General features: G+C 41.1%; 1 protein-coding gene and 1 long non-coding RNA gene across 6 annotated transcripts in view; both read left to right on the top strand.

Annotated features, from left to right (window-relative positions):
• The window catches only part of flnba (filamin B a), a 64318-nt gene that overhangs the window by 468 nt on the left and 38476 nt on the right, over nt 1-25374 (top strand). The gene's annotated exons all lie outside the window — the stretch shown is intronic.
• Nucleotides 4-25374, top strand: LOC146518213 (uncharacterized). The gene is made up of 2 exons (XR_014874229.1): nt 4-1663; nt 1760-25374. It is a non-coding gene; the product is annotated as an uncharacterized LOC146518213 (long non-coding RNA).

The raw sequence follows: 25374 nt of genomic DNA, 5'->3' as shown, positions 1-25374 counted from the left end.
AGTACCGGGGTCCATTCATTCATCTGGAAGCTTCCTCCTCAGCTGTGCGCCTCCGACAAAACTTTGTAACATAATAAAGAGTCCGCACACGACAGGGATACTGGAATATCCAATATTTATTCTCCGAATAAAGTTTTCATCCAGTTTTCACTCACTATTCCAGGTTTAAAGCCTCATCGCCCCCGTCTTCTACCATTTAAAATTCAGGCATTTTTACATCTTTGGCTTTTCTATGCGAGAACAAACGTCGCACCTGACTGCAAATGCAGATTTTTGATAATTTTGGACACACTCTTCAATTCGGCATAGATTTTTAACCCAGAAAGCACAAATATTCTCTGTAAAATATCAGATTTATAAGTTTCACGGCGCCGCTACCGTCCACTTGGTAGCGTTTCGTTAGCAAGGTGAAACATTGGGGAACTTGAGTCTCTTAAAAGCTGATAAAGTTCACCATTATGCACTCAAAGTAAGCCTGTAGCGAAAGGTAGAAGAAACGTTATTGCTTAAATTATCCGTAATTTAATAAATTCACATTCCTGGTGGCTTCTGTACGTGTAGAGCAGTGTACAAGAACTCCTTGCAAAACGTCGTCGAGAAATGATCTTTGAAATGAAAAAAGTCGCGCGTTTATCTGCGATATTAAAGTAATGTTGAATCGATTTAATACTACCTTTAGAACTAGCGGATGTCATTCTTTAATTCGGCGTAAACTCATCAAAAATACTTGGACTACTTTTAAAATTTAGGTTATTTTTATTTATTTATTTTAACGTTTAAATCTGGGTCGTGTGAGAGTCGTAGAAACGTGGGTCTAAACTAAGCCTTGGCATTCAGGGTAATTTCTGATGATAGTGAATGTTTTTTTTTTTTTTTTTTCTGTCAACAGCAGCGTTAAGTGACAGATTTCTCAATTGAGTTTGGCGTGTTGTGGGTGCAGAGTGTGTTTTTAATGAGCAGTCTCCCACAGAGGTGAGGACACACCTGTGTTAATGAGGCCGACCTCGTGGAGAACTCAAGTCTCCTCAAATATTTCACCCTCGGACTCAAAGAAATCACAAAGTTAGAGCTGAATGATGTTCAAGAGCTCTTCCCCCCCCCCCCCCCCCCCCCCCCCCCAGTTTTTTGATCTGCTTTGCAGTCATTCTGCTTCATGTCCTTTACAAGCTGCTCTTTGCTGGGTGACTAACCACACCACACCTGAATTTAATTTCCATTGTTTGTAGTTTACCTCCCTTTTGTAAATAGTAGATTTTTGTTCCCTTAAGGTAATGTTTTAGAGGGTTAATCATCACTCATTAAATTGAGTCAGTGGGGAGGAAATCGGTAGAGATATAGATAGATAGATTTCAAGATTTAAAGAAAAATTTTGGGGCAAAAAATGCCATGCAAATTTCTGGTTTCAGCTTCTTGGTTATTGGTGGGACTTTGGTAAAACTTTGATCATAGCATCTGAGAGAAATGGATTGAATAATTCGATCTGGGTTTTTGTTCTCCCCTTTTCACTCATTATGAGTAATCTGGACAAAAAAAAGTGCTCTTTTAAAAAGAGGGATTTTATTGATGTTTCGCTGACTAATGCTTTTCCTTCAGACTGAGAAGTGACCCAGTGATCTAGGAAATTGGGGAAAAAAGGGAATCCTCTCTGCTTCCCTTTTAGCTTGTTTTGCACATCTCATCTCAGTGCTTGGCGATTCACTGCAAATCTAAATGCTCTAAATAATTAGATTAATCAGCAATAAACTTGATGAAACAAGAGTACACGCAGAGCCGAGAAATGGAAAGGTCATTACAGGCATGATTGATGCTGTTTGAAATGTCCCTGAAAGTTTGGAAAAACAAAAGCTCGTTACTCCGAGAACACCTTTTTGTACCTGAGTTTTCATTTATGAAATGAATGAAAATGAGTTAAACTCATGGTCTCTGGATCCTCTGTGCATATGGATGGTTATTTCTGCTCGTTGAGACATTTTAAGGTGTTTGGTGTCAGGTAGAGAGCTGCTTAATTGGCTGTCTGCTCATGTTTTTTGAGAGTGCTGAGCTGTTTTGCTGTTCATACTGGTGTAAATGGTGGACAAAATAACAGAAGAATCTCTCCAATCTTTCATAGAGGTGTATTTTCTTTATATATATTTTTTCCCATTAGTTTTATCTCCCTCAGTTTGGCTTTATCACATTCATAACAGAAAACCTACATTTAAAACAAACTGGAGGCATCGTGTATGAAAGTTGGACCTTCTACCAGCTGTTATGGGAATTGTAGTCAAACTAGTCAAAGATTTTTCTTTTTTTTTTTTTTACTCCTGTGTTTAAAAATCTCAACATTTAAAATGTGAGATTTTAATCCCAAACAAACTGAAAGAAGAATTTAGTCATCTGCACCAACGCTGGTGTTTTCAAATTTCCATCCCAGCAGTGCCAAGTAAAGCGGCGGCTGCCGTTTGATTTTCACTAAATGCGTTTGCACTTTGTGCACTGGCTTCACTCCTGTCCTCCGAGGTTGGTGCCCATCCTTGGTCTGTGTCAATGAGCTGATTCACAGCCTGAGTCAGTGTCATCTCTGAGGCAAAATGATCTCATCTCCTCCCTGTGGTTACCTGTTGGCAGGACCAGGTGTGTGTGCTTTGTGATGTGATGAGTAGTCTGGGTTCTTGTTTCCCAGACGGTGAGTTTTGGTGTTTTCATTGGAGCTGCGTACAGTCCAGCACGACATCCTGTTCAAGAATCGTTCAGTTAAACTCAGAACAAAACACAAAATGTGACACCAAGTCGAGTCAGTGCCAGTATTTCATTGTACTTGTACAATGACAGTAGAGGGCTATTCTAAGTGTCATACTTTAAAGGCTGAAAAGGGCATAACAGACAAAAGTCACTAATATTAAAACTAATAATAATAACAAAGAAACAAAGAAAAAGTCCTTGACAAACTGACGAAATGTTTATCTGCTGTTTTCACCTGAAGGTCACCTGCCTGTTCAGCTCTTATGAATAGCACCACTACTTACATGAAATGGATTCAGAGCATGAGTTAATAGCTGTACCTCATTTATTTTAATGTTTTGACAGAGTCCTGAACAAGCTGCTGGTTGCTGGTTATCTTTTTGTAAGAGGGGGGAGGATCACATTGATCCAGCTAGAGATGAATGCACTCTGTTTTTAATAACAACAGTGAGTCAGGCTTTGGGGATATTTCTGAGATGTAAGAAAGCTGTTTTCGTAATAAAATCAAAGTGCAGTTTGAGTCTAAAATAACTCAATGACCTGCCGCTGCTGAGATTAAACGAGTGGTTAACTTTAGACGAGCAGATTGTGTCCAGAACGTCTCTCAGAAGCCCGAATGTGTCGCGTTTCCACAGCTGAGCTGTGTACAGCCTGCTTTCGAGTTCATTTGAGACCAGAGCAGCTTTTATACCTAATCAGACGTCTTCATCTGAACTCTGAAGAGGGAGGGAGACACCTAAAAAACTAACCGCGCCGAGTGAGCTGAGGTCGGAGTGCGTTCAGCTACGTAACGCTGTGGTGGACGGTTGGTTTTTCCACACTTGAAAGGAAATGACTGCCTGACTGGGTGGGACGTGCACACAGTTGGGCAGAGCTGGTCCTGTTTCAGCTTTCAGACATGAAGCAGAAGACTGTGATTACCTCCTTTTATGAAGAAAAAGGCAAATATTCAGTGCCTGCTGACAGTGACTTTATGTAACCTATAGTGTGTTCATTATAACAAACTCTTGTTTAAGTAGTAGTTGATTATTGGTAAAAGAGGGAGAGAGCTGAAGGAAGATTGGCTCTCCTCTATCAAAGATCTTGAGTGATGGGAACCATCGGCCTGCCTTACAGGTTTAGGTTTGAGGATAACCAGCAAGTGTTTTGAATACAAAAGGGTTAGCTGATGGCTAAAATTGGTCGAAAAATTTGTTCCAAAGCAGAAGTTGTTGAACTCTGTGTGTTCAGGAATATTTCTCCGTTATGGTTGTAACAGAGAAAGGGTTCAAACTGCTGATCTCTCATTCTGACATCCATCTCTTATCCTGATGTGAAGTCATGAGTTCATGTGATCATGTTGCTTTAATGGCCCTTGTGAACCTGCATATACAGAGTAGGACATCAGAGGCCTGCACGATGAAGCAGGATTTAAAGGCTCAGCGAATGAACTTCAGGTTTAATCCTGAATTTTCAGGTTTAAAAATGTGGTTCATTCATATTGGGGGGGAAATTGCCATGGAAACTTGTGCTGCAGACTTCACCTGCTCCACCGCACGTTATGTTCAGAATGGGGAGAGAGATCAGCAGGTACGGCTGCCTACTGAGCAGTCACATGGTTTCGTCTTTCAGGTGAACATGCTCATAACTACATTGATAAACCCTGAGCTGGCTTATCGACTAGATTCCAATTAACCTGATCGATGTTGGAATAAGTGAAGCCAGATAAGGAGAAAGGAATGATGTACTTTCAGCACATCTCTGGTTCAAACCTGTTTTCATTTTTCTTCATGGGGTAAAAGGAGCCTGTTAGCTGTGGAGAGTTCATAATCACCAGGTGGATTTAACATTAGTTTAGCTTTTTAAATGAACGCTTAAACGGCACGTTGACTCTGGTTTTGTGGAAGTGAAGCATATCCAGATCTCAGACAGGCCATTTGGAGCTGATCCAAAACCACCTTCTCGCACGTCTGGTTGTTCATTTATGCGCAGCACTCCAGCTGCTTTCACTTTTTATTGTTCAGCCGCAGTCTGAAGGGCGTGCCATCTGTGGCACAGGTAGTACTGGCTCGTTTTAAAAGTCATGTTTCGCAACACATGTACCATCTCACAAATGTTTGCATGTCAGTGCAATACTCGGTAGTCTGAGTTCACTGTGACGCATTTTACAGAAAGTCCACACGACATCAGAGTGTGAAAATGTGCTCTGGTCCCACCTGGACGTCTAAGAGGCTCCGGTGTGTTTTCACAGGTGCCGACAGTTTGTCAGATACCTCACCTCCATGACAGGCGGAGCATATGAGCCAAGTGGGAAGGGGTGAGGGAGGGCAGGCGTGTGGAAGCTCAGTTAGGCCATGTCCACACTCATAAGCTTTCGTTTGAAAACATCTTCTTCTCTCCGATTTGGCCTTCCGTCCAAAAACGACGGTTAAGGAAAACTGAGCTTTTTGTTTGTTTGTGTGTGTTTTCTGTGAAAACACAGAAAACGCTCTGTGTTTTCACGTCACAGAGTGGACCATGAGCCTGGAGCCTTTTCAAAAACAATGACGTATTTTAGTCATGTGTTGCAGTCATGTGACCCATTAAACTAAGACTAGGTTTAATTGGTCCCTATTAAAGATTAATATCAGTTTGTACATGCTCCAGATCGCTATTCTTTAATTCTTACTCGCTTTTTCAACTTTGTACTTTTGTGTTACTCACAGCAACAACTCCACTTCTTTGTCAGTCCATTTAAAAAAACTTGGTGATTTTCCTCAACAGCTGGAAATGATGCAGGTCGAATCGTCTTGCGTTTCACCAATGTGCAATACAGGAACGTAGCGTTTTCGATCAGAAACACTTGAAAACGATAGTGTGGACGCAGAGCGTTTTTAGATGAAAACGCCATTTTCAAATTTATCCGGATTAGTGTAGACATAGCCTTAAACTCATCACCCTCTCACCTGCACACTTTCACTCCATTTACATATTTGAGTTAAGGGTCTGCACCTGAGACCACGCCACAAAGGTGCAGCGCATGTTTTGCGTCTCATGTGGAGGAAACAAAAATAAGTTCTGTTAAGATTAAAAATGTCTTATTGAAAGATTAGGGAAGATGCACAGACAGTCATTTTGTTACATGAGCAGGCTGAAATATGCCAGAAACCACTGGGGTTTTGAAAAGGTTGTTCCCACTCAGCTTTCAAAGGGTTAAAACTCAGTCGGTGACCAGCTGGTTAGGATTTGGTTGAAGGAGAAACTACAGATTCAGTGCAAGCTTCAGGGACAAGATAATTTCCCACCACAAAAAATAAGTGGTGAGCTGAATGAAACTGGAATTCCTCCAATGGCGGTGTGACTTAATGCATACTGGAAGCTCGTTTCCGTCACAGAGGCGAGGCCATCTCAAAGCTCGTAGCTTATATCACGACCCAGCCCCATAGTTAGGAAACCCTTCAGCAACCAGAAGTGTGACTCCACACAGAGTTGCTCATCAGACTGTGAGGGTGGAGAAGACAGACTGGCATGTGGCCAAAGTGATGTAACTCCACATCCTTTTCAGCTCTGTTAATGTATTGCTGTGGTGTGGGGACCCCTGAAGAAGGCCCCTGGCTTTTGTCTCTAACGCACACTGAATATTTTCAGTGCGTGCGACCTCTTCAGAGCTTGAATGCACTTCGTTTCAGTTTTGGTTCAGGGACAGCTGACGCTGTGCTTTCAGGCTCTCTTCTGCCTCTCCTCGAGCTCGAGGCAGATCAATAGTTCCTCAGTCGACTGCTCTCAGTGACTGCCGGAGTGACTGCGTCTGTGTCATGTTTAAACACCAAATGTCACAATGGTAGCAATAAAACACATCGATTACACCACAGCTGCTCTGTTTTGTATGCTTACATAGATTCTCACCGCAATCTTAAATTTTCTGTCTTTTATTTAATTTGCCAAAGAAATTTCCTTTATCATAAAATCAGAATTGGAGTGACTTGAATCTTATTTACGACCTTGGTAAACACTTTCCTGATTAGTTTGTCTGAATAGCTGGTTTCAAGTCTCACTGACAGCATGGTGATGTTGATTCAGTAAATATTGCCTCCTCATTAGTGCTCGAAGAGGATAAAGCAGGGTATGATTTTTAGAACAGGCCTATCAGTTTTCAAGCAGTGTCACGGGGAAGGTGTTTGTAAGCAGGAGGATGGAGTCACACAAGTTACCTGGACTTTGAACTGAGAGATCACGAGCTTAGCCGTCTAGACGTTAAAGTCATTTGATTGTGGTGTCGTTTTTTTCTTAACCTCTGGTGATTGGAAACTCGTACACTGGCGTCAGTTTGTGAAGATTCCTACAGAGCTAATGTCACACCAACGATGCTAAATTTGGGTTGGCTGACCAAAAAAGACGAAGGGAAAAAAAATCACTACTTTGTACAGCAGCGGGTTTCCTCCTCAGCTGGCAGCAGAGCAGCAAACACAGGAACACCCACCGGTTTCCTGGCGTATATTGTCTTTGTGCCTCTGCATCTCAGCTTCCACTTAATTCAGCTATGCATCGTGGCCTTTAAATAGATATGCCTGACATTCAAAGTGAAATCACTCATATTTAACTCCTAATAGTTTACGGAATAACTATTAAGCTTCGTTAGGCAGTGCAACCACAGTGAAACCCTACAATCCTACCAGATCCGGGCTTAAAAGTGGAGGCAATGGAGCTTTTTCAGTGGTAGCTCCTAATCTTAGGAGCAACTCACCTTTTCACATATAAGCTGTCCAGTCCCTCAACACTCTTTAAAAACTTATGTGGATAATAAAAGCCAGGATATGCTGCTCAGCAAGTCCCAAAAACAAGTGAGAACAGTCTCTTATTTATTTGGTTTGTTTGGTTTTTAGTGTATATTTATTGTGTTTAGTGGTTATTTTATAGTGTACATTTTCTTTAACTGGTAGAGAAATTTGGTCAACTGAGGTTGTTTAAAATGTGCTATAAAAATAAACTTTGACTGGACTTGAAAGTCGAACTTCTGTGTATGTGTGGATAAATGCAGTTAATGCAGCCGGCTAAATGTCTGTTCCAGATGACTAATTTCTGTTTCTGCAGCATGGTTCAGGTGAAAACTGTTCATAAAGCTGGAGCTTGCAACGTTGCCGTGTTGTAACACTTTTTCTGCAGGTTCCCGAATCTCTGCAGAGGCCGTGTTTATCCTCTGACAGGAGTTTGATTTAAGAAGCAAATCTTTACCGCCTTAGAGAGAAATCTATCCCTGAATGAACCTTAGCTGGAATCATCATTCTGAGATTGCAACACCTTATATGCACACTTTTTTTTTTTTTTTGCCTACCTCTTTTTGGACATTGGCCAATGAGTTGAGAGGTGTGTTGTGTACAAAAGGCGTTGGCCCATCCACTTGTGCAGACCGGTGTGCTGCATCATGATTGGGAAAGCTGATGGATTTATGGAGTAGCTGTGACGTGATCAGTTTAAGTTGGAGAAAAACATCTAGATTATCTTACTCATGTGTTAATCCTATGTTGGCTATAACAGTTTGAGTCACTGGAGCTTCTTAGCTGTTCTTTGCCTTATACACACTGTGACACAGTGCATGCTCATTAAAACATGCTTGTTTGTACAAGTAGTTCTTCTCTGCTTCGAACTGCTATAAAGATGGGCCATGTCTGACCAAGAGGGGCATCCAAACAGTAGAAAGATGGCCTAAAGGCAATAGTTTCAGGCAGTTGAACCCAGGGGGTGTGCTGTGGCCTGGAATGAAACAAATGTGTTTCATAGTGTGAACTGGGAATCATGCAAAGCTTATATAGAGTCAAAGCCTAACAATATGGAGTTGGAAAAAGTCACGATGGGTGTAATGGAGGTGTTATTAGCAGTTTGTGTACATTTAGTTTATCAGACTTCTGCTGAGGCTGAAACAAGGAATAACTGTGCATGGAAAAACAAATTTAGGATTTGGAAACACTGCATGGAAATCTGTGCAAAACCAGCGTGAATGCGGAACAGAAGTGCTAAATGCCACCAATTAAACAAATCACCTGGGACAAATTGTAAGGTGAGTATTTAGCTTTGAGCTAAATTTTTTTATTTTTTTTTTTATTTTTTTTTATAGATGTCCAAAATTAAAGCTGCATAAATGACTTGCAGTGCATATAATTACCTTGAGTGGCTTTCCTGCTACTGGTTTGACTCCAATGTGAAAACTAAACACACATCTGAACAAAAGAACAACTGTTTGGGTAAATTCACACACTGCGCATAACATTTTATGTTTAAAGTAAAATGCAGACGAGACGAGTACCTCGATGGTTGCGTGGTGTGAAAGATAATTGGCCCTGAACTTAAGCCAAGCTACATTGCTACCAGGATAACCTTGCACCAGAGCACATAAGATAGTGGTGCTTCTTTCTCTAGGTGTAGCTTTAAATATTCACAGCCTTGCCTTCAGAGTGACAGTTCTGTCACTTGAGTGAAATTTAAGTCATAAATAACGTTTTACTTTTATGGAAGCCTGAAATGTCTCTGCTTCCTGTTTTTAGTGCAGCTTTTGTGTGAATGCACAAAATCATATAATGGAAGCTGTAATGCATTGTGTTTTGGAATGGAGAAGTAGCTGTAGTCTGTTTTATGTCCCTGTCTGATCATTACTAACACTCTACAAGCTAGCATTGCTTGCATGCTCTTCTTGGCCTGTGGTTGCCCCGATTAGTGTTTCTTCATTTATTGTGACAGAAATATGACGTCACCTGTGCTGGTAAATTTAGTTGAATAATCCTGCCTTCAACTGGTTGTTGTCCCCGTTTGCAGTGCTGTTTTACATCTGCCTCAGTGTGAGAGGAACCAGGTGAGAACAGGCCTGACGGGATCTGTAGCTTTCAGGTGTGACCTTAATCAGGCGGTGTGACCTCTTCTACATGCAGAGTTAACCTGTGGTGCCTCCAGGCCCTGTTTTTCCAAGAACAACCCCACCTTTCAGTGGGAGAATTTTTCCACTTCTGTTTGTATTTTCAGAATGTCAAACTTTCCTCGTTGTTCAATCGGCAGCAGCCAATCAGTCCTGCTTTTTTTTTTTTTTTTTTTTGCGCTCTTTAGTACTCTGTGATCATTTTTGGAAGGCAGTCTTTGTTTCTCATGTCTCACAACAGATGTGAGATGGTGTGAAATCTTTATACTTTGATCTACTGTTAATCAAAATGCCCCACAATCACAGTGAAGGGACTGAAAGGGTTTATTAAAACCAAGAACTAATTGTTTCCTCCTCTTGTCCTGCTCGATGCCACGCCTAATGGACAGTCTATCTCAAAGGTTAAAACTGTTCTGCAAAAGATACACTGCTGTGTCCTCTGTTGGCTCCTCTGCCATCCAGATACATTTTAGGAAATTATTGTACTCGAGCATGGCGTACTGAGGTTGACTGTTAGGTCATGGGTGGGAAGATGGAGACACAAATGAGGAAAAATGAAAAAATCCTGCTTTTATCCTTTGCTTCACCTTGTGTGACCCCCTGAATGTGACTGATCAGACATGGAACTCAATAGTTACAGTTCAGTAAACTCATAGAAGACCTCAACACACTTGTTGTATGACGTTTAGTGAATTCGGAGCTGCCACACTTGTATAAAAAGAAAATCGCCTGTATTGAAAGTGTTAGTCTTTCTGGACCTTGACACAAAGTTGGATTTGAAAGATTAATTTCTTGTCCTGCTGTTTTTGCTCCTACCTGCGTGGAAGGACGACTGACTGGAATACGCTAGGACTCCGGGAACTGTCACAGGAAAATGTTGACTAATGTTTTGAAAGTTGGGGGGAAAAACTAATCTAATGCCACCTGGAAAAAGTCAATTATTCTAGATCACTTTTAAAACTGCAGCTATCGATTTGTGTGTTTGCTTTTTGAGGGCTGTTATATATTATTGTGATTAAAACATGTTAGCTTTTTACACCGAAACTGATGCATCCAAATATACAATATTGTATATGTGTAGCCTGTACCCTTCAGTATCTTAGACAAATGTTCACTTTTTCTTTTGAGTGCGCAGCAATTACATTTACATCCAGTCAGGCTTCTGCTTTTCTAAAAATCTTCCAATGAAAGAATTTAAAACTTGACACTTCCTGGAAAAACGGGAGTCGAGACTTATTGATTCTGAGTCTTGACTTTGTACTAAATGGATTTGACACTCCTGTAACATGACTAATAATTGACAGATAAATCTATAATGAAGATGCCCATTTATTGTGCGCATCGTCTTCATATCTGCTGACGAGTGTCGGGCCGCTCTCAGATCATTTAGTGCTGCCTTCCTCGGTGAGATATTAACTAATCTGCTGGCTGGCTGCTCCTCTCTGGGAGCAGAAACCTCACTGTGCTCACACTCTTGAGTTCACCCTTTCTCTTTTGGCCGTTTGTTGCTATGGTGATGTGTATCAACAACAGTCCACGTCCAGCTCGCCTCGTTGAACTCTGACAGCTGATAGATGTTTGGTTCCTGTCTGCCAGGTCTCGGTTTAAAGTTCAGCCTTTGACACAGATTTCTGGATGTTCTGTTTCTGACGTGATGATTTCTGTTTTCATTTTTTTGTTAGTTTTCCACTCTAAACTTTTTATCAGAGCTCAAAACACAGATAAGAGAAACGGCTGTCAGTCGAAGAGTCACTGAAGTACAAACTCTGAAACTGTTTATCTGCTCTTATGTTGCTCCGTGCTTATTCATGCTCGTCATGTTACATGCGGTTTTTATAATCTTCGGCTGGCCTGGATCTGATCTTAATCCTGATGCCAGCAAAACTGATGAGTACATTAATGGGAGAAACGCAGCTGTGTGAAAAGATCATCTCGACAAACTCAGCTGTACATCTAAAGGACAAAGGTCACTCTTTCATGGATGCCAGAATTCACACCTTGGACCGAGGAGACGGTTGGTTTGAAAGACGAGTGAAACGGGCAGTCTCTGTCCCCTGAATAACACCAACTCACAGCCACCTACAAATGCAGACTTGAGATCCCTTCCCAAGCATCTCAACCCCAACTCGCACCTTGTGTCAGGTGACCTCAATAGTTTACGTGATAGGGTGGGATATCTACTCGTTTAACCTGAAACCTCTGGTGGTAATGACGCCCACCTTTTTCCACACTGTCTGATGTGATAACGCAGATGATCAATGGGTCAATGACCTTCTGTGTAGGGTTCATACCTTAGGGTAAATACATGGGACTCTGCACCTTTTTTGGTTTTAGAACTTAAGTGACTGGACTTAAGTATTTTCTTTTTAAGCTCCTAAGATCACCATGACCTGAATAACTGAGAATCAGCCTTATGCTTAATGCAAAGGGTGGACATGACCACTGTGGTGTCGGCACTGGAGTTTTGGCTGCTGTAAAATTTTTATTTATTTTTAAAGTCAGAAGTGACCATACCTGTACAAGAGGGTCAAGTTATCAGCTAACACTAGCAACTACTACTGACAGGTTCACTAAGATGGCATGTACTGATGCCACTGGCCAATATTTCTGCTGCTTATCAGCTTTGCCATCTAAATGTTGAAAGATGGCGTGATGAGGCACTGAGACTTTAAACTGTAATATCCTCATTTATCCTCTGTCTCTCTCTGTCTCTCCGAGTTTTGGCTCACTGACAGACTTTCTTAAGGTTAATTATTCAGTGGCTCCAGAACGAAGCGCAACACTTTCATAGAAACTGAATTGGTGACATTGTTGTTGAGTCTCATCACTGTGAAGAATAGTCGGTATTGAGACAAAGACGGAGGTGTGGGGGCTGAACGCACACACACACACACACACACAGAGGAGTGATTGATAACACTGGCAGAAAGGCCTCAAGGTCGGGCCAGTGAGACGCATTCTTCCTACTTGTCATGGCAACCTCAGTAAACAGAGCTGGTGATTGGCCGAAATAACCTGAGGGTGGCGGACTAGTGTGGGTGTTAATAAACAGGAAGTGTCACGTAACTTGGAGCATTAAGAGCATGCCTCATGATGTGTTCAGGTACCATGAGAAAGGTCAGAGATTGTTCTGTAAGTGAGGAAATGCAGGTGACGTTGCAGCACACAGGAATCACAACCTTACAGAACATATTTAGTCACTTTTTTTTTTTTTTGTAGCATCCAATTAAAGAAGTATAAACAATTTATCTGAATAAATGTGCACCTCTTGTCATTTCTGATCATTTAATGAACAAATGTATGTGATACTTGTATAAATCAGAAAACTGGTGTAAAATTATTACAGTATTTGATGGGAGCAGAAGACTTTCTTCAGGGTGTTCAGGAAAGAACTCTTATGAGATGTGACGGTAGAAGTTCTGTGACAGAAACCAGGTAATGCTTGTCTTTGGCTGATCGTTTCCTTCAGCGTTATCCCCTCATACACTTGGGGACCACTTTCAGTATTGAATGTTTTGGATTAGATGCGTTCAATCTGTTGTGGATGAAATTGAGACCTGCCGAGTTGTCTCTAAATGCATTCATATACAGTATCGAGCTATCCTACTGTCATTCAAATGTAAGTGGTTGGATATCAGTTTGAGTCCTTGATGTGCTCTGAAGGACAAAGACCTTGCATCGGGCCTGTTGTCTCTGATACCCAATCACTCAATGGGTGATCCAAACATCTGTTCAGCGCATTCTTGCCTGAAGGATCTAGTGATGAGCTGGTCTACCTTTTGAGCCACAGCTGCCCATCAATCTTTGGTGTATACATCCACTCATTACATTTAAAATAAAAGTTACAAATGATAAATTAAAACCCAACTTTTCAGTTATTAGACTATATCAGCCTAATGACCAAAGGTCTGTGCTGGTTTTAAGTTTCCACATCAGTCGTGTAAGCTGCTGATTGGATGAGGATTGCTTTCAAACATCTTCTTAGGTGACCTCACAGAAACTTGGTTTGGGCTGACTAACCAGCATCAGTCTCCAGAACCAAGTTTCTAAAATTAAATGCTCTTTTTAAGAGAATCAGTTTCACACTCGCACTAAATTTAACAGCAGTGGATTTTTAGTTGAGCACAGCATTTAAAACATAATTAAGTGCAGAGTTCATGATTTGTTTTCATTTCCTTTGGAAAATGGAGCTTTTAGGATTCTCGGAGGGTTCCTGTGTCTGAGTCATTGGACGGAGGAGTGTTTAAGTTGGCCGTGTTTGCACTCACTGAAACCTCATCGCTCCACTCTTACCGAAACCTGTTTGCTCCTTCATCTGTTTCACTTCCTTGGTTTCCATCTTCCAGGAGGAGAAAAAGCCATCATGGCGGCGTCATATTTATAGCTCCAGCCTTCGCTCCTCTTCACTGCAGATGTTGCTACTGTGGCTTGACTGAACTGTGTCAGCATGTAGAGGAGCAGAAACACGGGCCGTCCAGATGAGGTTGTTTTCAAGTCCGCAGTCTCATCCTCAGCTCCCTGTTTACAGCCTCTGTAGAGATGTGTGTCATCACTGAGAATAACTGCAACCAGATCAGTAATTGCAACCAGATCACAGCATGTGTCACATACAATAAGTCCAAAACTAGAAGAAGCATAACTAGATAAATCTGGATAACATCTGCAGTGTTTTATTCTTTGGTTCTTCAACCTTGAAGGATGGCATTAGAGAAATTAAGGAAGTATGACCCAAGGTGTTGGAACAAAAAAGCACCATTTTTCTCTCTCTTTTTGTAGGGAAAGACAAAACTGCTTTCATGTTTTTGCTGTCAGAGCAAGCTCGCGCTAACACACTATAAAAACCACCAGTGCGAAAAACACCAGCACATTCCCCAAGTCCTCCTCGTCATTCGGTGGGTTTAATTATACATTTCTTCCTCAGAGCCTGTGAACTGAGGTTATTGTGGAGACCGGGTAACTCTGGACCATGTAAACTCTTTGCAGTGTTAGTGGTCTAGTCTAAAATTGTGAGGTTATGGTGTAAGTGGCAAACTGGAAGAAGTAACTATCTGTGAAACGCTCAAAGTTTCTCAGAGTTGGAGCTTTATTTTTTCTATTCCTGACTTAACTGGAGGAGCTCTGCATGATTTTGCTCAAATCCTTGTGTTGGGAAAGTGGCACAACTTTGGAAAACTGTCATGATTTTATTGCATCACAGCATTTGTCTGATGCTAAAATTACTGGGAAAAGTTGTTCGGCTTTAGGCCAGCTGAAACTGTTGATCGAAAGGGGTGCAGCTTCAACTCCACCTTACGCATCTCCTCACTGAGAAGCAATAATGTCTAAGTATAGACTGTCGGTTTACTCACTGGTGTAATCTTGGTTTGTCTGAAGAGGTAAAGGTAGTTTTTGTTAAGTCTAGAAGGTTTGAATCGTTGTGAATTATCTAAAGCTGTTAAAGAAATTTGAAGAAGTTAAAAACTGCTCTTTATATCAGAGTGAGTCATAAGAACATTTCTATAATGAGGATTTCCCCCAGTACGTAGTTCTTCTTCTTTAAAATTTTAAAACCGCTCAATGTCCATCTATTCATTTATTAGTATTGTTTTATTTATTTTTGTTACTATTGGCATGGGTTCACCAGAGCCCTGGGAGTTTGTACAGCTGCCTGTATGAAGCAATCATGTTATTAAAATTACTCATTCTTTGGGATACTGACCCAAGAAAAGGCAAAGCCTCTTGTAAAGAACAAGTGTAATAAAGTGCTGACATTTCTAAAATCCAGTGTAGCCTCACAACAACACACCATGCTAAAATGTGCGGTCCGTGTGCCAAATGTCTCATTCAGATGTGACTGAAATCTCCTCAAACTGAGGATTTAAAAAAAAAAAAAAAAAAAAAAAAAACTGGCCCCAGGGCGAGTTTCAGCAATCTGCGTCTGAGAACATGTGAGGCAGCGTGCTCTGATTGGACGATTCCCCGGTGCGGTTGTAGCATTTGATGTCTACCTTGAAGATGTTTAATGTATACACATAAATAAAGGGTTTGTGGTGTTTATCGTTTCGTTCCCTCCCACGCTAATGTGTGTGTGAGACCCAGGCCTCAGTGTGGCTGCAGAAAAGGTAACACGAGAGCGGCCGGGATATCGACTTACAGGCATGCTCGCCCCTTCTCTACACACAGAAAAGTACCTTTGTTTGTTTCGGCTGTAAATGCAGCAAAATCTTGAAAGTTTTTGCACTGAGAAGCTTTAAAGAAGCACATGTCAGCTGAAATCCACCAAACACGAACATTTAAAGGTTTTACTACAGTTTCACCTGTTTTTGATTGGAGTTGTCACAGTTGAGACTTGTTACTTATTTATGCTCCTCTAATTGGGTTCTTTTAATTTTATTTAGCACTGAAGGAAATTTGTCAGCATGGAACCGAATGACAAACACAATCGCTCTAAAATCAGACTTTTTAAGGATATTTGCTTTTTATTTCCCCCTAATAAGGCTATTTTGGCTCTATGGGTGGTAAGTTCACACACTTCCTCACCTGTCGAGTCCGATTCCAAAAGACTGGTGCCTTTGTGAGGAAAATAAAATGAAGCCATTGTGGGAAGCACTAAGCTGCAGTTCCTCTACTGGCCTCTTGATCTGGCTGCTTTCAGGAGTCTTCCAATGGTGACATAAAAGGTGGACGGAGCTTCTGATGATCTGAACGATGGCTGGGTACCCAGACAGAAAACGAACTCCAGGTTTTTGTGACTCCTGTGAGCCTGTGGGGCTGATCATCAACACTTTGTTCACTTATAGTAAAGAAAGATTTATAACAATACCCCAAACTCCCTTTAGCTCTGGTTAAAACCCCTTTAAGAAGGTGCCCAATGTGTTTCTCTGACTGAAACCTCTTGCATGTGCATGTGGAAATCTTTTGGTTTGTTTTGAATAGACATGATTTGAAAAAGGGATTTCAGTTTACAGGAAACTGCAGATTGTTTTTCATTTTGGGGTATTGTAGTGATGCGGCTACAGTAGATTAAGTGGCGCTATGTAGGAAAAACAAAAACATGGCACAGTATCTTGAACCCAATAAAGGTTTGATCGTTGTGTCCAACTATCCTATCAGCTGACTGTTTGGGTGTTTTCAGATATCTAACGATGAAACTTGTGAACAGGAACAATGGAGACTGATTTAAATTATGTTGCGGTATCATCAGAGGTGAAAAATGGCCCACACTCACACAGATGCTGGACTGTCTCACAGCTGATCATGCATTTATGAAGGGGAGCTATTGTCATGTTGTCTGTGTCATTGTGAATTGGTGCGGAGCTGTTTTTGATGCAGGAAGTGTGATCTTTTGTCTGGGTGTAGTGGCAGCAGACATGACGCAGAGTTTAGCGCAGCCACTGTGTGCCAAATATTTAGTTAATGATGACTATCACAATGACAGGAATATGATACACTGCTGGGTCTGAAAACACAGACGCACATGCAAGCAGACGGAGTTCAGTGCGTGTTTTAGATTTAGTTGTAGGTTTAATTTGAGAGGTGTGGGGGGTTGGTTTACTGAGGATTGTTCACTGATAATCACTGCGGTGAACCTCCTGCAGCCTGGCTCAGCTGCAAATATCCCAAATGCTCCTCCTCTTACTCACTCTATTTCTTCATCTTTTAATCTTTTGCCCCTTTTCTTCTTCCTCCTCCTGTTTTCTATATATTAAAAAAAACAACAAAAAAAAACCAATCCAGTCACTAAACAAGTCTGGTTTTAGTTATTTTCCTATCTGAGTTTTAAAGGATTTGACTGTTTTTAGGCTGCCTTAACTTCAGAAACTGTGAATAAGTTGATCATTTCTGTAGAGTAATGTTGGGCTGGGCTGAATTTTTTTTAATTTTTTTTATTTTAAGACAAGAAATGGTCTCAAGTTATTTAATACATATGAGGTAATGACAGGTTTGTCCAGTGGACTTTGTGTTGGTGTACTCGGTAGTTAAACTGACTCATTTCTGTTACTGACTTTATTTTAATTGATGTTCATCACCAGTTCTGTCACACTGTCTTTCTGTGATGAAGCTGTAATCCATCGAGGTGGAAAAAGTGCATTCTTATATTTAGACTTGTTACATAGTCTGAACATCCCCCTCCACAACCATCATCTGAGGGTTTTGTCAAACGCTTCAAGGAGCTTTTGAACCTGCAGCTGCTTTTGTCTTTGTGTGCGAGCTTGTGGCTGCATGTCCACTTTAACACTTTTCCAGTTTTCTCCCCTCTTCCCTTTTTTCTCTTCTCGATCAACCTCTTCTTCCTCACCACATGGCAGGTCTGGTTGTGATGACATCATTGCCTGGGAACCAGCAGGGTGAGGTCATGCAGGGCTAAACGCTGCAGTGTGTTTGTCAGTGTGTGTCTTGTTTATGCATGCAGACGTCATGCCAGATGTTTGTGTGTTAATGACAGGGCAGCTCTGCGCTGGTTAGTGAGCACTCTTGTGGCTCCTCTGACCTTCAGATTTCTTCTGCTCTTTGTCCATATCATACTTGTTTGCTCTGTTGCACATCATGCTTGAGGTGTCCCACAAAGCTCAGTTTTAGGCCTGTTATTGTTTGTGGCGCACAAGCGCTTGCATTTCTCCTGCTTGGTAAACTGCCTGCAGACGCTGGACGCTATCCAGTTTTCATCATTTGGTTCATTCACTCTGCTCCCATGTTCTAGAGAGTCGTTCACAGGGATTCTAACTTTCATAGTCTTTGATCTGTGTCTGTGCAGCTGTTTGTGCCCAACCAAAACCAGATTAAAGACGGGGGGAGAGAGACAGAATGACACAGACTCTGTATCCTGCTCACCGCTCATTACCCGAATCAAAGACATTAAAAGCCTCTTGCTTTCTTCTCTCTGCCTGTAATCTGGATTTTGTTGCTGGGATCACCCCCTCTGAGCTGCTGGTGCATGATTCATGTGACTCCTATTAGGCGCCACTCTTATTACACCAATGCATCATGCGGTGATGTCATCAATTGGTGCCCCAGTTTGGGAGCGCCAACCTGATGTTTAGCAGTGGAAGTTGAAAACTGATTTCTAGTCATTTTAAAGCTCATTAAACCCCCACTGGAGACCTAAAAACTAATTATTATAAACATCTGCTAAAGGTTTTGCTCATCTCTGCTACTTTGTAGATATGTCTGAGGAGAAAAAGGCTCATTTTTAATGCATTTTTTTTTTTTTTGAGAAAGTGGTTCCAACTATTTTTATTTTATTCTGCAAACAATGCTTGATTACAATAAAACAATCAAATCTTTTATATTTTAAACGTTCATCTGTGGGATTGTCATTGATGTGGCTCCAGGATCGTGACTGCAGCTGACCACCACGATGTGGTGATTGGAGTTTGTTTGGGTTTAACTTTAGCCCCTAAAACGACTTTGTTTAGCAAAACATTTTAGTTTCCATTACAATGAAAACTTTAAGACTATTTTATGTTCATTTGCACACATTTTTGTACTTGCTCCGGAATTATTATTGCAACACTGATTTCAACCACATCTACCCCCAAACCAAACCCTGTAAATGAATGTGAACGTGTCGTCAGTTTCTCAGCGCAGAGGAATGTCATGCATCTTTGTGTCTTTGTTTGCGTGTGTCATGTTTCCTGGCAGTGTGTTGTGTGAATGATGTGTTAATAATCGATCTGACAGCAGCAGAGGCTTCCTGCTGAGTGTGTGTTTATAGTTATTTTAAACTGAAGCTCAGATGTATACTGTGTGTGTGTCTGTCTTTTTGTTCCTCTACCACCATCCATTGGTCCTCAGCAGGGTGGAGGGTGATTTACAGGCTGGGTAGATGGATGGGTGGGGGGTGGGCGATGGAGTTGATGATCTCACCACTCAGGAATCTGTGCAGCAGAGGTCAAACCACACACGGTAGCTCCACATCCTGTTTACCACTGCAGGTATCCTTTGTCCAGTTCCACCCAAACTTTACTTTTGCCACCAAATTTCAAATTTATTTTTCCACCTAAATTTACTTTTTTTTTTTTTTCTCTTTTTGCTGATGTTGTAACCTGCCATAAAAATGTTTCCTTTTAAAATCTGTGTTGAAACATATTAGATCTCTTCACTTTTAACATGGGTCCTTGCAGCGTCTGGTTGGCACAGCTCATGTTGGAGCTGCTAACATCTTAGTTGTACTTGTTTTATTTACTGCAAACCAGTCTGTGCACTCGACGGGTCAAAGGGTACCTCGACTAAAGAGGCATGCAGCTAGTTGATTTCATGATTAAATGCTACTACCCTAATTGGTAGATTATGGACATCAGGGCTTAAACTGATTTTAAGGCTGTGCAGTGAACTGTAAATTGTATTCAAATCAATCTCTTGCAGCTTAATTTCTTGTTTTGTTTTGTTTTTTTTAATATTTCTTGTTTAAAAACTTTTGCCCCTTGTAATAACCTCAGTCACTCCCTGACAGGCTGGGGCAGGTTTAATTCAACTAATGCTGAAAGATATTTAGAGACTTTCGGCTCTTTGGAAATACTGATTTCAAGTCTATTGAGGAACCCCAAACACTATATTAACAAATGTATGATTGAGTATTTGGATAATAAAGTACTCTTAACAATTTCTTCTTGGGTGTTGGCAGACATTTGCCACAATAACACCCCTCTGTCTTACTGAAGCACAAAGTAAAACCCAACGTAATATTTAACAGCAGTCAAAGGCATGTGGCCTCTAACCACAGCAAGAAATGTGGAAATGGTAAAATTAGTTAACAAGTTTTGTCGTATTGTTTACTGTGGTGAATCTCAAAGCACAAGTTTGAAATGGTTTGAAGCTGGAGTTTATAATTCTGAGGCCAGTGTGTTGGTGAAAAGGAAATTGAACACATCCACTGGTCTTCAGGCTATTTCTCTTGATTTTCTGCCGTTATCTCACCGCATGACATCGTTAAAATCGTTGCTGCTTCCGTGCGTCTTCGTGCATGTTGGCACCAACTGAAGAGATTTTAGACTTCCGCCAAAGGAAGAATCAGGACTGTTGTGAAAATGTGGGCTAATAGGGTTTAATTGACTCAAACTGAAAATTTAGCTTGTCTTGAATGATCAAAAACATCAAGAAACTGCTCAGACATCCTGTAGGTCACCCTGTAAGAGCCCCAGGTTTAAAAGATTTGGTTTAAATTATATTTACAGGAATTGGCCATTTCAGTGTTCTGTCCTTACGGTGTTGGACATCCAGGTGAATGTTTTAGGCGGGGTGTGGTTGGCTGCATGTTGGCTGAGATCAGTGTGATGATCTGCTTCAGGCATAGACTGTTCTCTACTGTTGAGCGGTAAATTATTGGGTAGGAAGCTGAACATGTGTGTCTGCAAGTCATCGTGCAAAGGAACAGCTGTTGTAAGCGGTGCAGCAGCCGTGCCTCTGAGGGCGAGATGCTTACAAAGAAAGTGAACTGCAGTGACCTCTGCATATAACAAATTTTATTTATTTTAACAACCTCTGCGCATTTAAGTTATACAAAGCTGGATGAGCCTGGTATTACAATGTAGCTATAAGGTGACTTTTCATATGAAATGACTTGTTTTGAGCGGTCAGCTGTCTGACGTGGTGATATGACCCTTAAGTTTACCTACTATGTTCGCGTATTGTAGTGATTTTCTTAAGTGAATTATCAGAAAACGGATGCTCTGCTTCCTATGTAGACCTAAAACTGATGGTTTTATTGAAACTATTATGTCTCCTACCTCTTTGAAGCTGTGTGAAAATATCCTAAACTGAAGTCACTAAAAGAAGTTGGCTCAAAATGCTGGGGGTGGAGGTTTAATGTTTAGTTTGAGTACAACATGCAAGAACACTAAGATGTACAAGCTATCCACATTTTAATATGATCTGTTAGACGGTTAAACTCTTTGATCGGACTGTTGATTGGTTGCCATGGTGCAACGTCGTTGTTTGACATGGTGTATCTGATTTTTGTCTAATCGTAGGACGTTTCCTCATTTTTCAGCCACCTCTCAGATGTCTGTCTCAGATTTCCAGGACTGTAGCAGTCCTGGAAATCTGTGCTTGTGATCTTTGACATTCCTTAATTCACCACAGCAGATGGGCAAAGGGGAAACTCTATTAAAAGGCTTAGTGAAAATTGAATCAGTACCCCAGACAAGCTGATCTGTTACACTGGAAGAACTGTTGGGACCGTTCTTTGCCCCATTGAAGCCTCCACACAGAGCAGTAAAATGTAAAGTCTAATGGGAGAAAAGTGAAATCTCTGGATTTGAACTGTATCGGCGTTTAGGTTTTCCACTCCATCAGTGAACACAGTGCCCAGTTCTTCCTGTCTATCGAATGACTTCAATAATGGACAGTCCAGGATTAAAGTTGGGACACAGGTCCTCTTCAGTAAATGAATTGATGTTGCTGAGGCTATCCAAAGCAGCATGATGGAGTTTGTACTCGTATTGAGAGACATGAGTCTTGTTTCACTAGACGTCAGACATTTTATTATGCAAAATGTGAGGATGAAAGCTTAAATACCTGCTGTAATCCCAGAAGGGAGACAACTTGGTCGTGAGTATAGAGTCATTTAAATAGATCAGAACTTGTGTGGTGACAAAAAATGTAACCAAATTGACTTGGTAGTAATGGTTTTGTTTTTTGTTTTTTTCCTCCATACCTGCATTTAATTACCTGTTATCTTGTACCTGGCACTGAGCTTTATAGGTAGAGGTGGGATAGCTTTGGTCATCACATATTACTTTGTTAGGAAACCTGAATCAGCTATGGAGAGATCTCAGGGTTTGACTGTGGCTCTTATGCGTAAACGTTTTGTTTACTTCTCCATCCTGTCTGTAACTTGGGTGTGAGATGAGGATTTTTCTGGAGTTCTAGGTCAGCAAGTAGGTTGATTAGTTTAGCTTAAGCTCTCAGGGCTCATTATGCAACTTTCTGTAAGAGTCCAGGTTTGACTCACAGATAAGAAAGGCATTTAGTTCCATTCACTTCACCTTTATGCTATCTCACACTCCTTCTCTTGCTTTCTATTTCTCTTCATGAAAAGGAAAAAATTCCATGTTTCTTTGTCTGTCCTTATGCAAACTCAAACTATCCCAGTACTTGCTTCTCCAGTCCTGTCCTTGTTGTGTTGATATTGTTTTGTCTCCATAGCAGCTGGTCAAATCAGCAGGTATGGGCAGGAAGAGCATCTTGCCGAGAGGCAAAAACACTGTTTATGTGATGCAGATCCGGGCTGTATTAATTGTGAGCCACTTTGTGAATGGAGCTGTGAATGGATGAATCTCAGAATAAAAGAGGTGGCGACTGCAGTGGTCTCTTATCGCTGGGGGCGCAGGAGTTGAGGCAGACCTCTCGTGTCAACCTTTAATGGTTACGGCATGTTAGCTGTGAACACTCACCTGATCTGCACATGGTGTAAGGGACGGTACAAGAAGGGAGATGGGTTCAATTTACTACTTAAAATATTGTTTAAGCGTTTAAAAAATTTTTATCTTAAAACTGTAGATAATCAGTGGATTTGACTGAAGAGAAAATATTTCCCATGACTTAATGCAGTCATGCAGTTTCAGTCTTGATTGTAGATAATGTGACACCAAAGTCGGGACCTGTGTATGGGAGAGAAGGCAGTCGTTCTAGAAGAGTCTCAAATATCAGCAGCTAGCTTGAAAAAGAAAAAAAAACAAAACAGTTTATACGCTCCATTATATTGAAGAACTATCTAAATGAACTTGCTGGTCACTGGGACATAAATCGCATGCACAGAATTACCGGTCACATCTGTTTAAAAAACAAAGTCTTAAGTTTGAATTTCGTCCAAAATAAATAATGCTGCTGTAGATTTAAATTTGGGTTTCTTTTGAGTGCAGCTTTTGTTTTCTGTCTTGGGGCCAGTTTCAAGCCTAAAAATGTCGGCTCTTTTAATAGAGTGTGATTGGTACGGATATAATAAAAAGGCCAAATGGGCTCTGATATACAGGTTTGTAGGTCGGGTTATGCAGAACTGTTTTGATCCTGCTATAATCTCTTTATCCATTGTATGAAAACCAGTGCAAAATGACTCATATTTCTTGGTTTGTGGGCTGGATGGAGTCAAATCATTGCCACAGTTAACAACTTCAGTCATTTCTTGACATGAAGAACTGGTGTTAGAAAATTTGACTTTACCTGCCCAGGTGTGCGTTTCAGTTGGCAAGCTGCTGCTGCTGGAGGATTTATGGCTTTGTTCTTTGTACCAAACCCAGAATGTTAAATCAGGGTTTTTAATGAGTTTTTCTTGCTGTTTTGAAATATTAGCTGAAGACTTGTAGCTGGCTGCTGGAGTAATGTCTGCTCCTCAGCGCTACCTTGGAGTCTGTCACGAGGGAGGGAAAGGAGGGCTCAGACTTTAACCGGCAGGGAACAATGCAGGAGATTATTAGAGCGGTTAAAGCCGTCTGTAACCTGCTCTCTGTGGCACTCACTGAACTCTGGAGATGCCACAAACGGTCCTCGGGTTTATTGTCTCTGCTCCTTCCGTCATCGTTTTAACTGGCTGCTTTTTAAACCCCCCAAGCCTTCCAGTCTTTCTGCTACGCTCGACCTTTATATGAACAATAGGGGTACCATGGTGATAGCCTCGTTACCCACAAAACTGTGTCGACAATGGCACACACACGGTGTTTAGTTCCCAGCCTGATGTTGTGAAGTGTTAGAGCAGAGATTCAGCCAACCTACATCCTAAAAATGAGCGTGGAGTTTAATACTACAGCTAGTCCTCCAGTTTGAAATGAGGTATGAAGATTATTACAAACTGTTTATTCGGTATGGTCCAAAATACGTAGTGAGCCCATAAATTGAGCAGGAAAATGACTAGAGGTGTAGAAGCTGGTTTTCAGTGCCCTTCTTTAGGAAAAGAAGTGTTTTTGGAACCACAGCTATTGCTATCTGTTGGCCTTGAGATGGATTCAAGGTTCCTCGTTGGCTTTTCATTGAACTGGTTCTGACAAAAGATAAGCTGTTCCACTTCACCAGACTCACTGACAAAAGTGGTAGTTTGTATCTCACAGTACACAAGAAACTCGAAACAAAGACTCTCAACGCTCAACGCTAAAAACAGTTTTTGTCTGGTAGCTTTCTCTCTTTTGCACAAATCAAACTATCATCTGTTGTCTCGCATACAATTTTAATGTGAAGTTTAATGTTTATGTTCAGACTTTGAGTTATGTTCAGTGGATCGTTGCATTACACATGGTCACGATTCCATATAAACACAGGAAACATGCACAATTTTAAAAAGTCCCTCTGATCCAGACAGTTTGATTTCTAGTCTTTGCTCTGAATCTGACCATAAAGTAGGGATGTCATTATATGGTCATATACACACCTCTGTACAAAACCTTCTAATTGTCAGAGACAGCCAATCAGACAAAAGCTGCCTTAAATGGCAACTTTCATAAGCTGCGGGGCTGTGCAAAAGCTCGCTGTGGGAGAGAAAAAAGGGATTGTCTTGATCTGTGAATCATACATTTCTCATGCATTGATGTAACACTTTCAGTTACTCACAAATTCTTAATCCAGAAAGTGTCACAGCTGATGTGATTAAACCGTTAGTAAGCTGGGTGGATATGTGAGTTGGGGGTAAAGTTCACTAGCAAAGTGTTTGCAGTTCGTAGTGACACACATACTTAAAGGTGTGGCATTACAGTCTGGGTGGGAAAGAAGGGAAGAAAGGGAGAAACCAGAGATATGAAGCTGTATGTTAATAATTCATGCAGGTGGGGAGAGTGAGATGGACAGAGGAAAAGCAAATGTAGTTTGAACAATGAGAAACAGGAAAA

This window comes from Neolamprologus multifasciatus, chromosome 5 (assembly GCF_963576455.1).
Source record: "Neolamprologus multifasciatus chromosome 5, fNeoMul1.2, whole genome shotgun sequence".
In the NCBI taxonomy this organism is placed as follows: domain Eukaryota; kingdom Metazoa; phylum Chordata; class Actinopteri; order Cichliformes; family Cichlidae; genus Neolamprologus; species Neolamprologus multifasciatus.
Note: the sequence above shows the minus strand (reverse complement) of the source record. Positions and strands in the feature narration are given on the sequence as shown.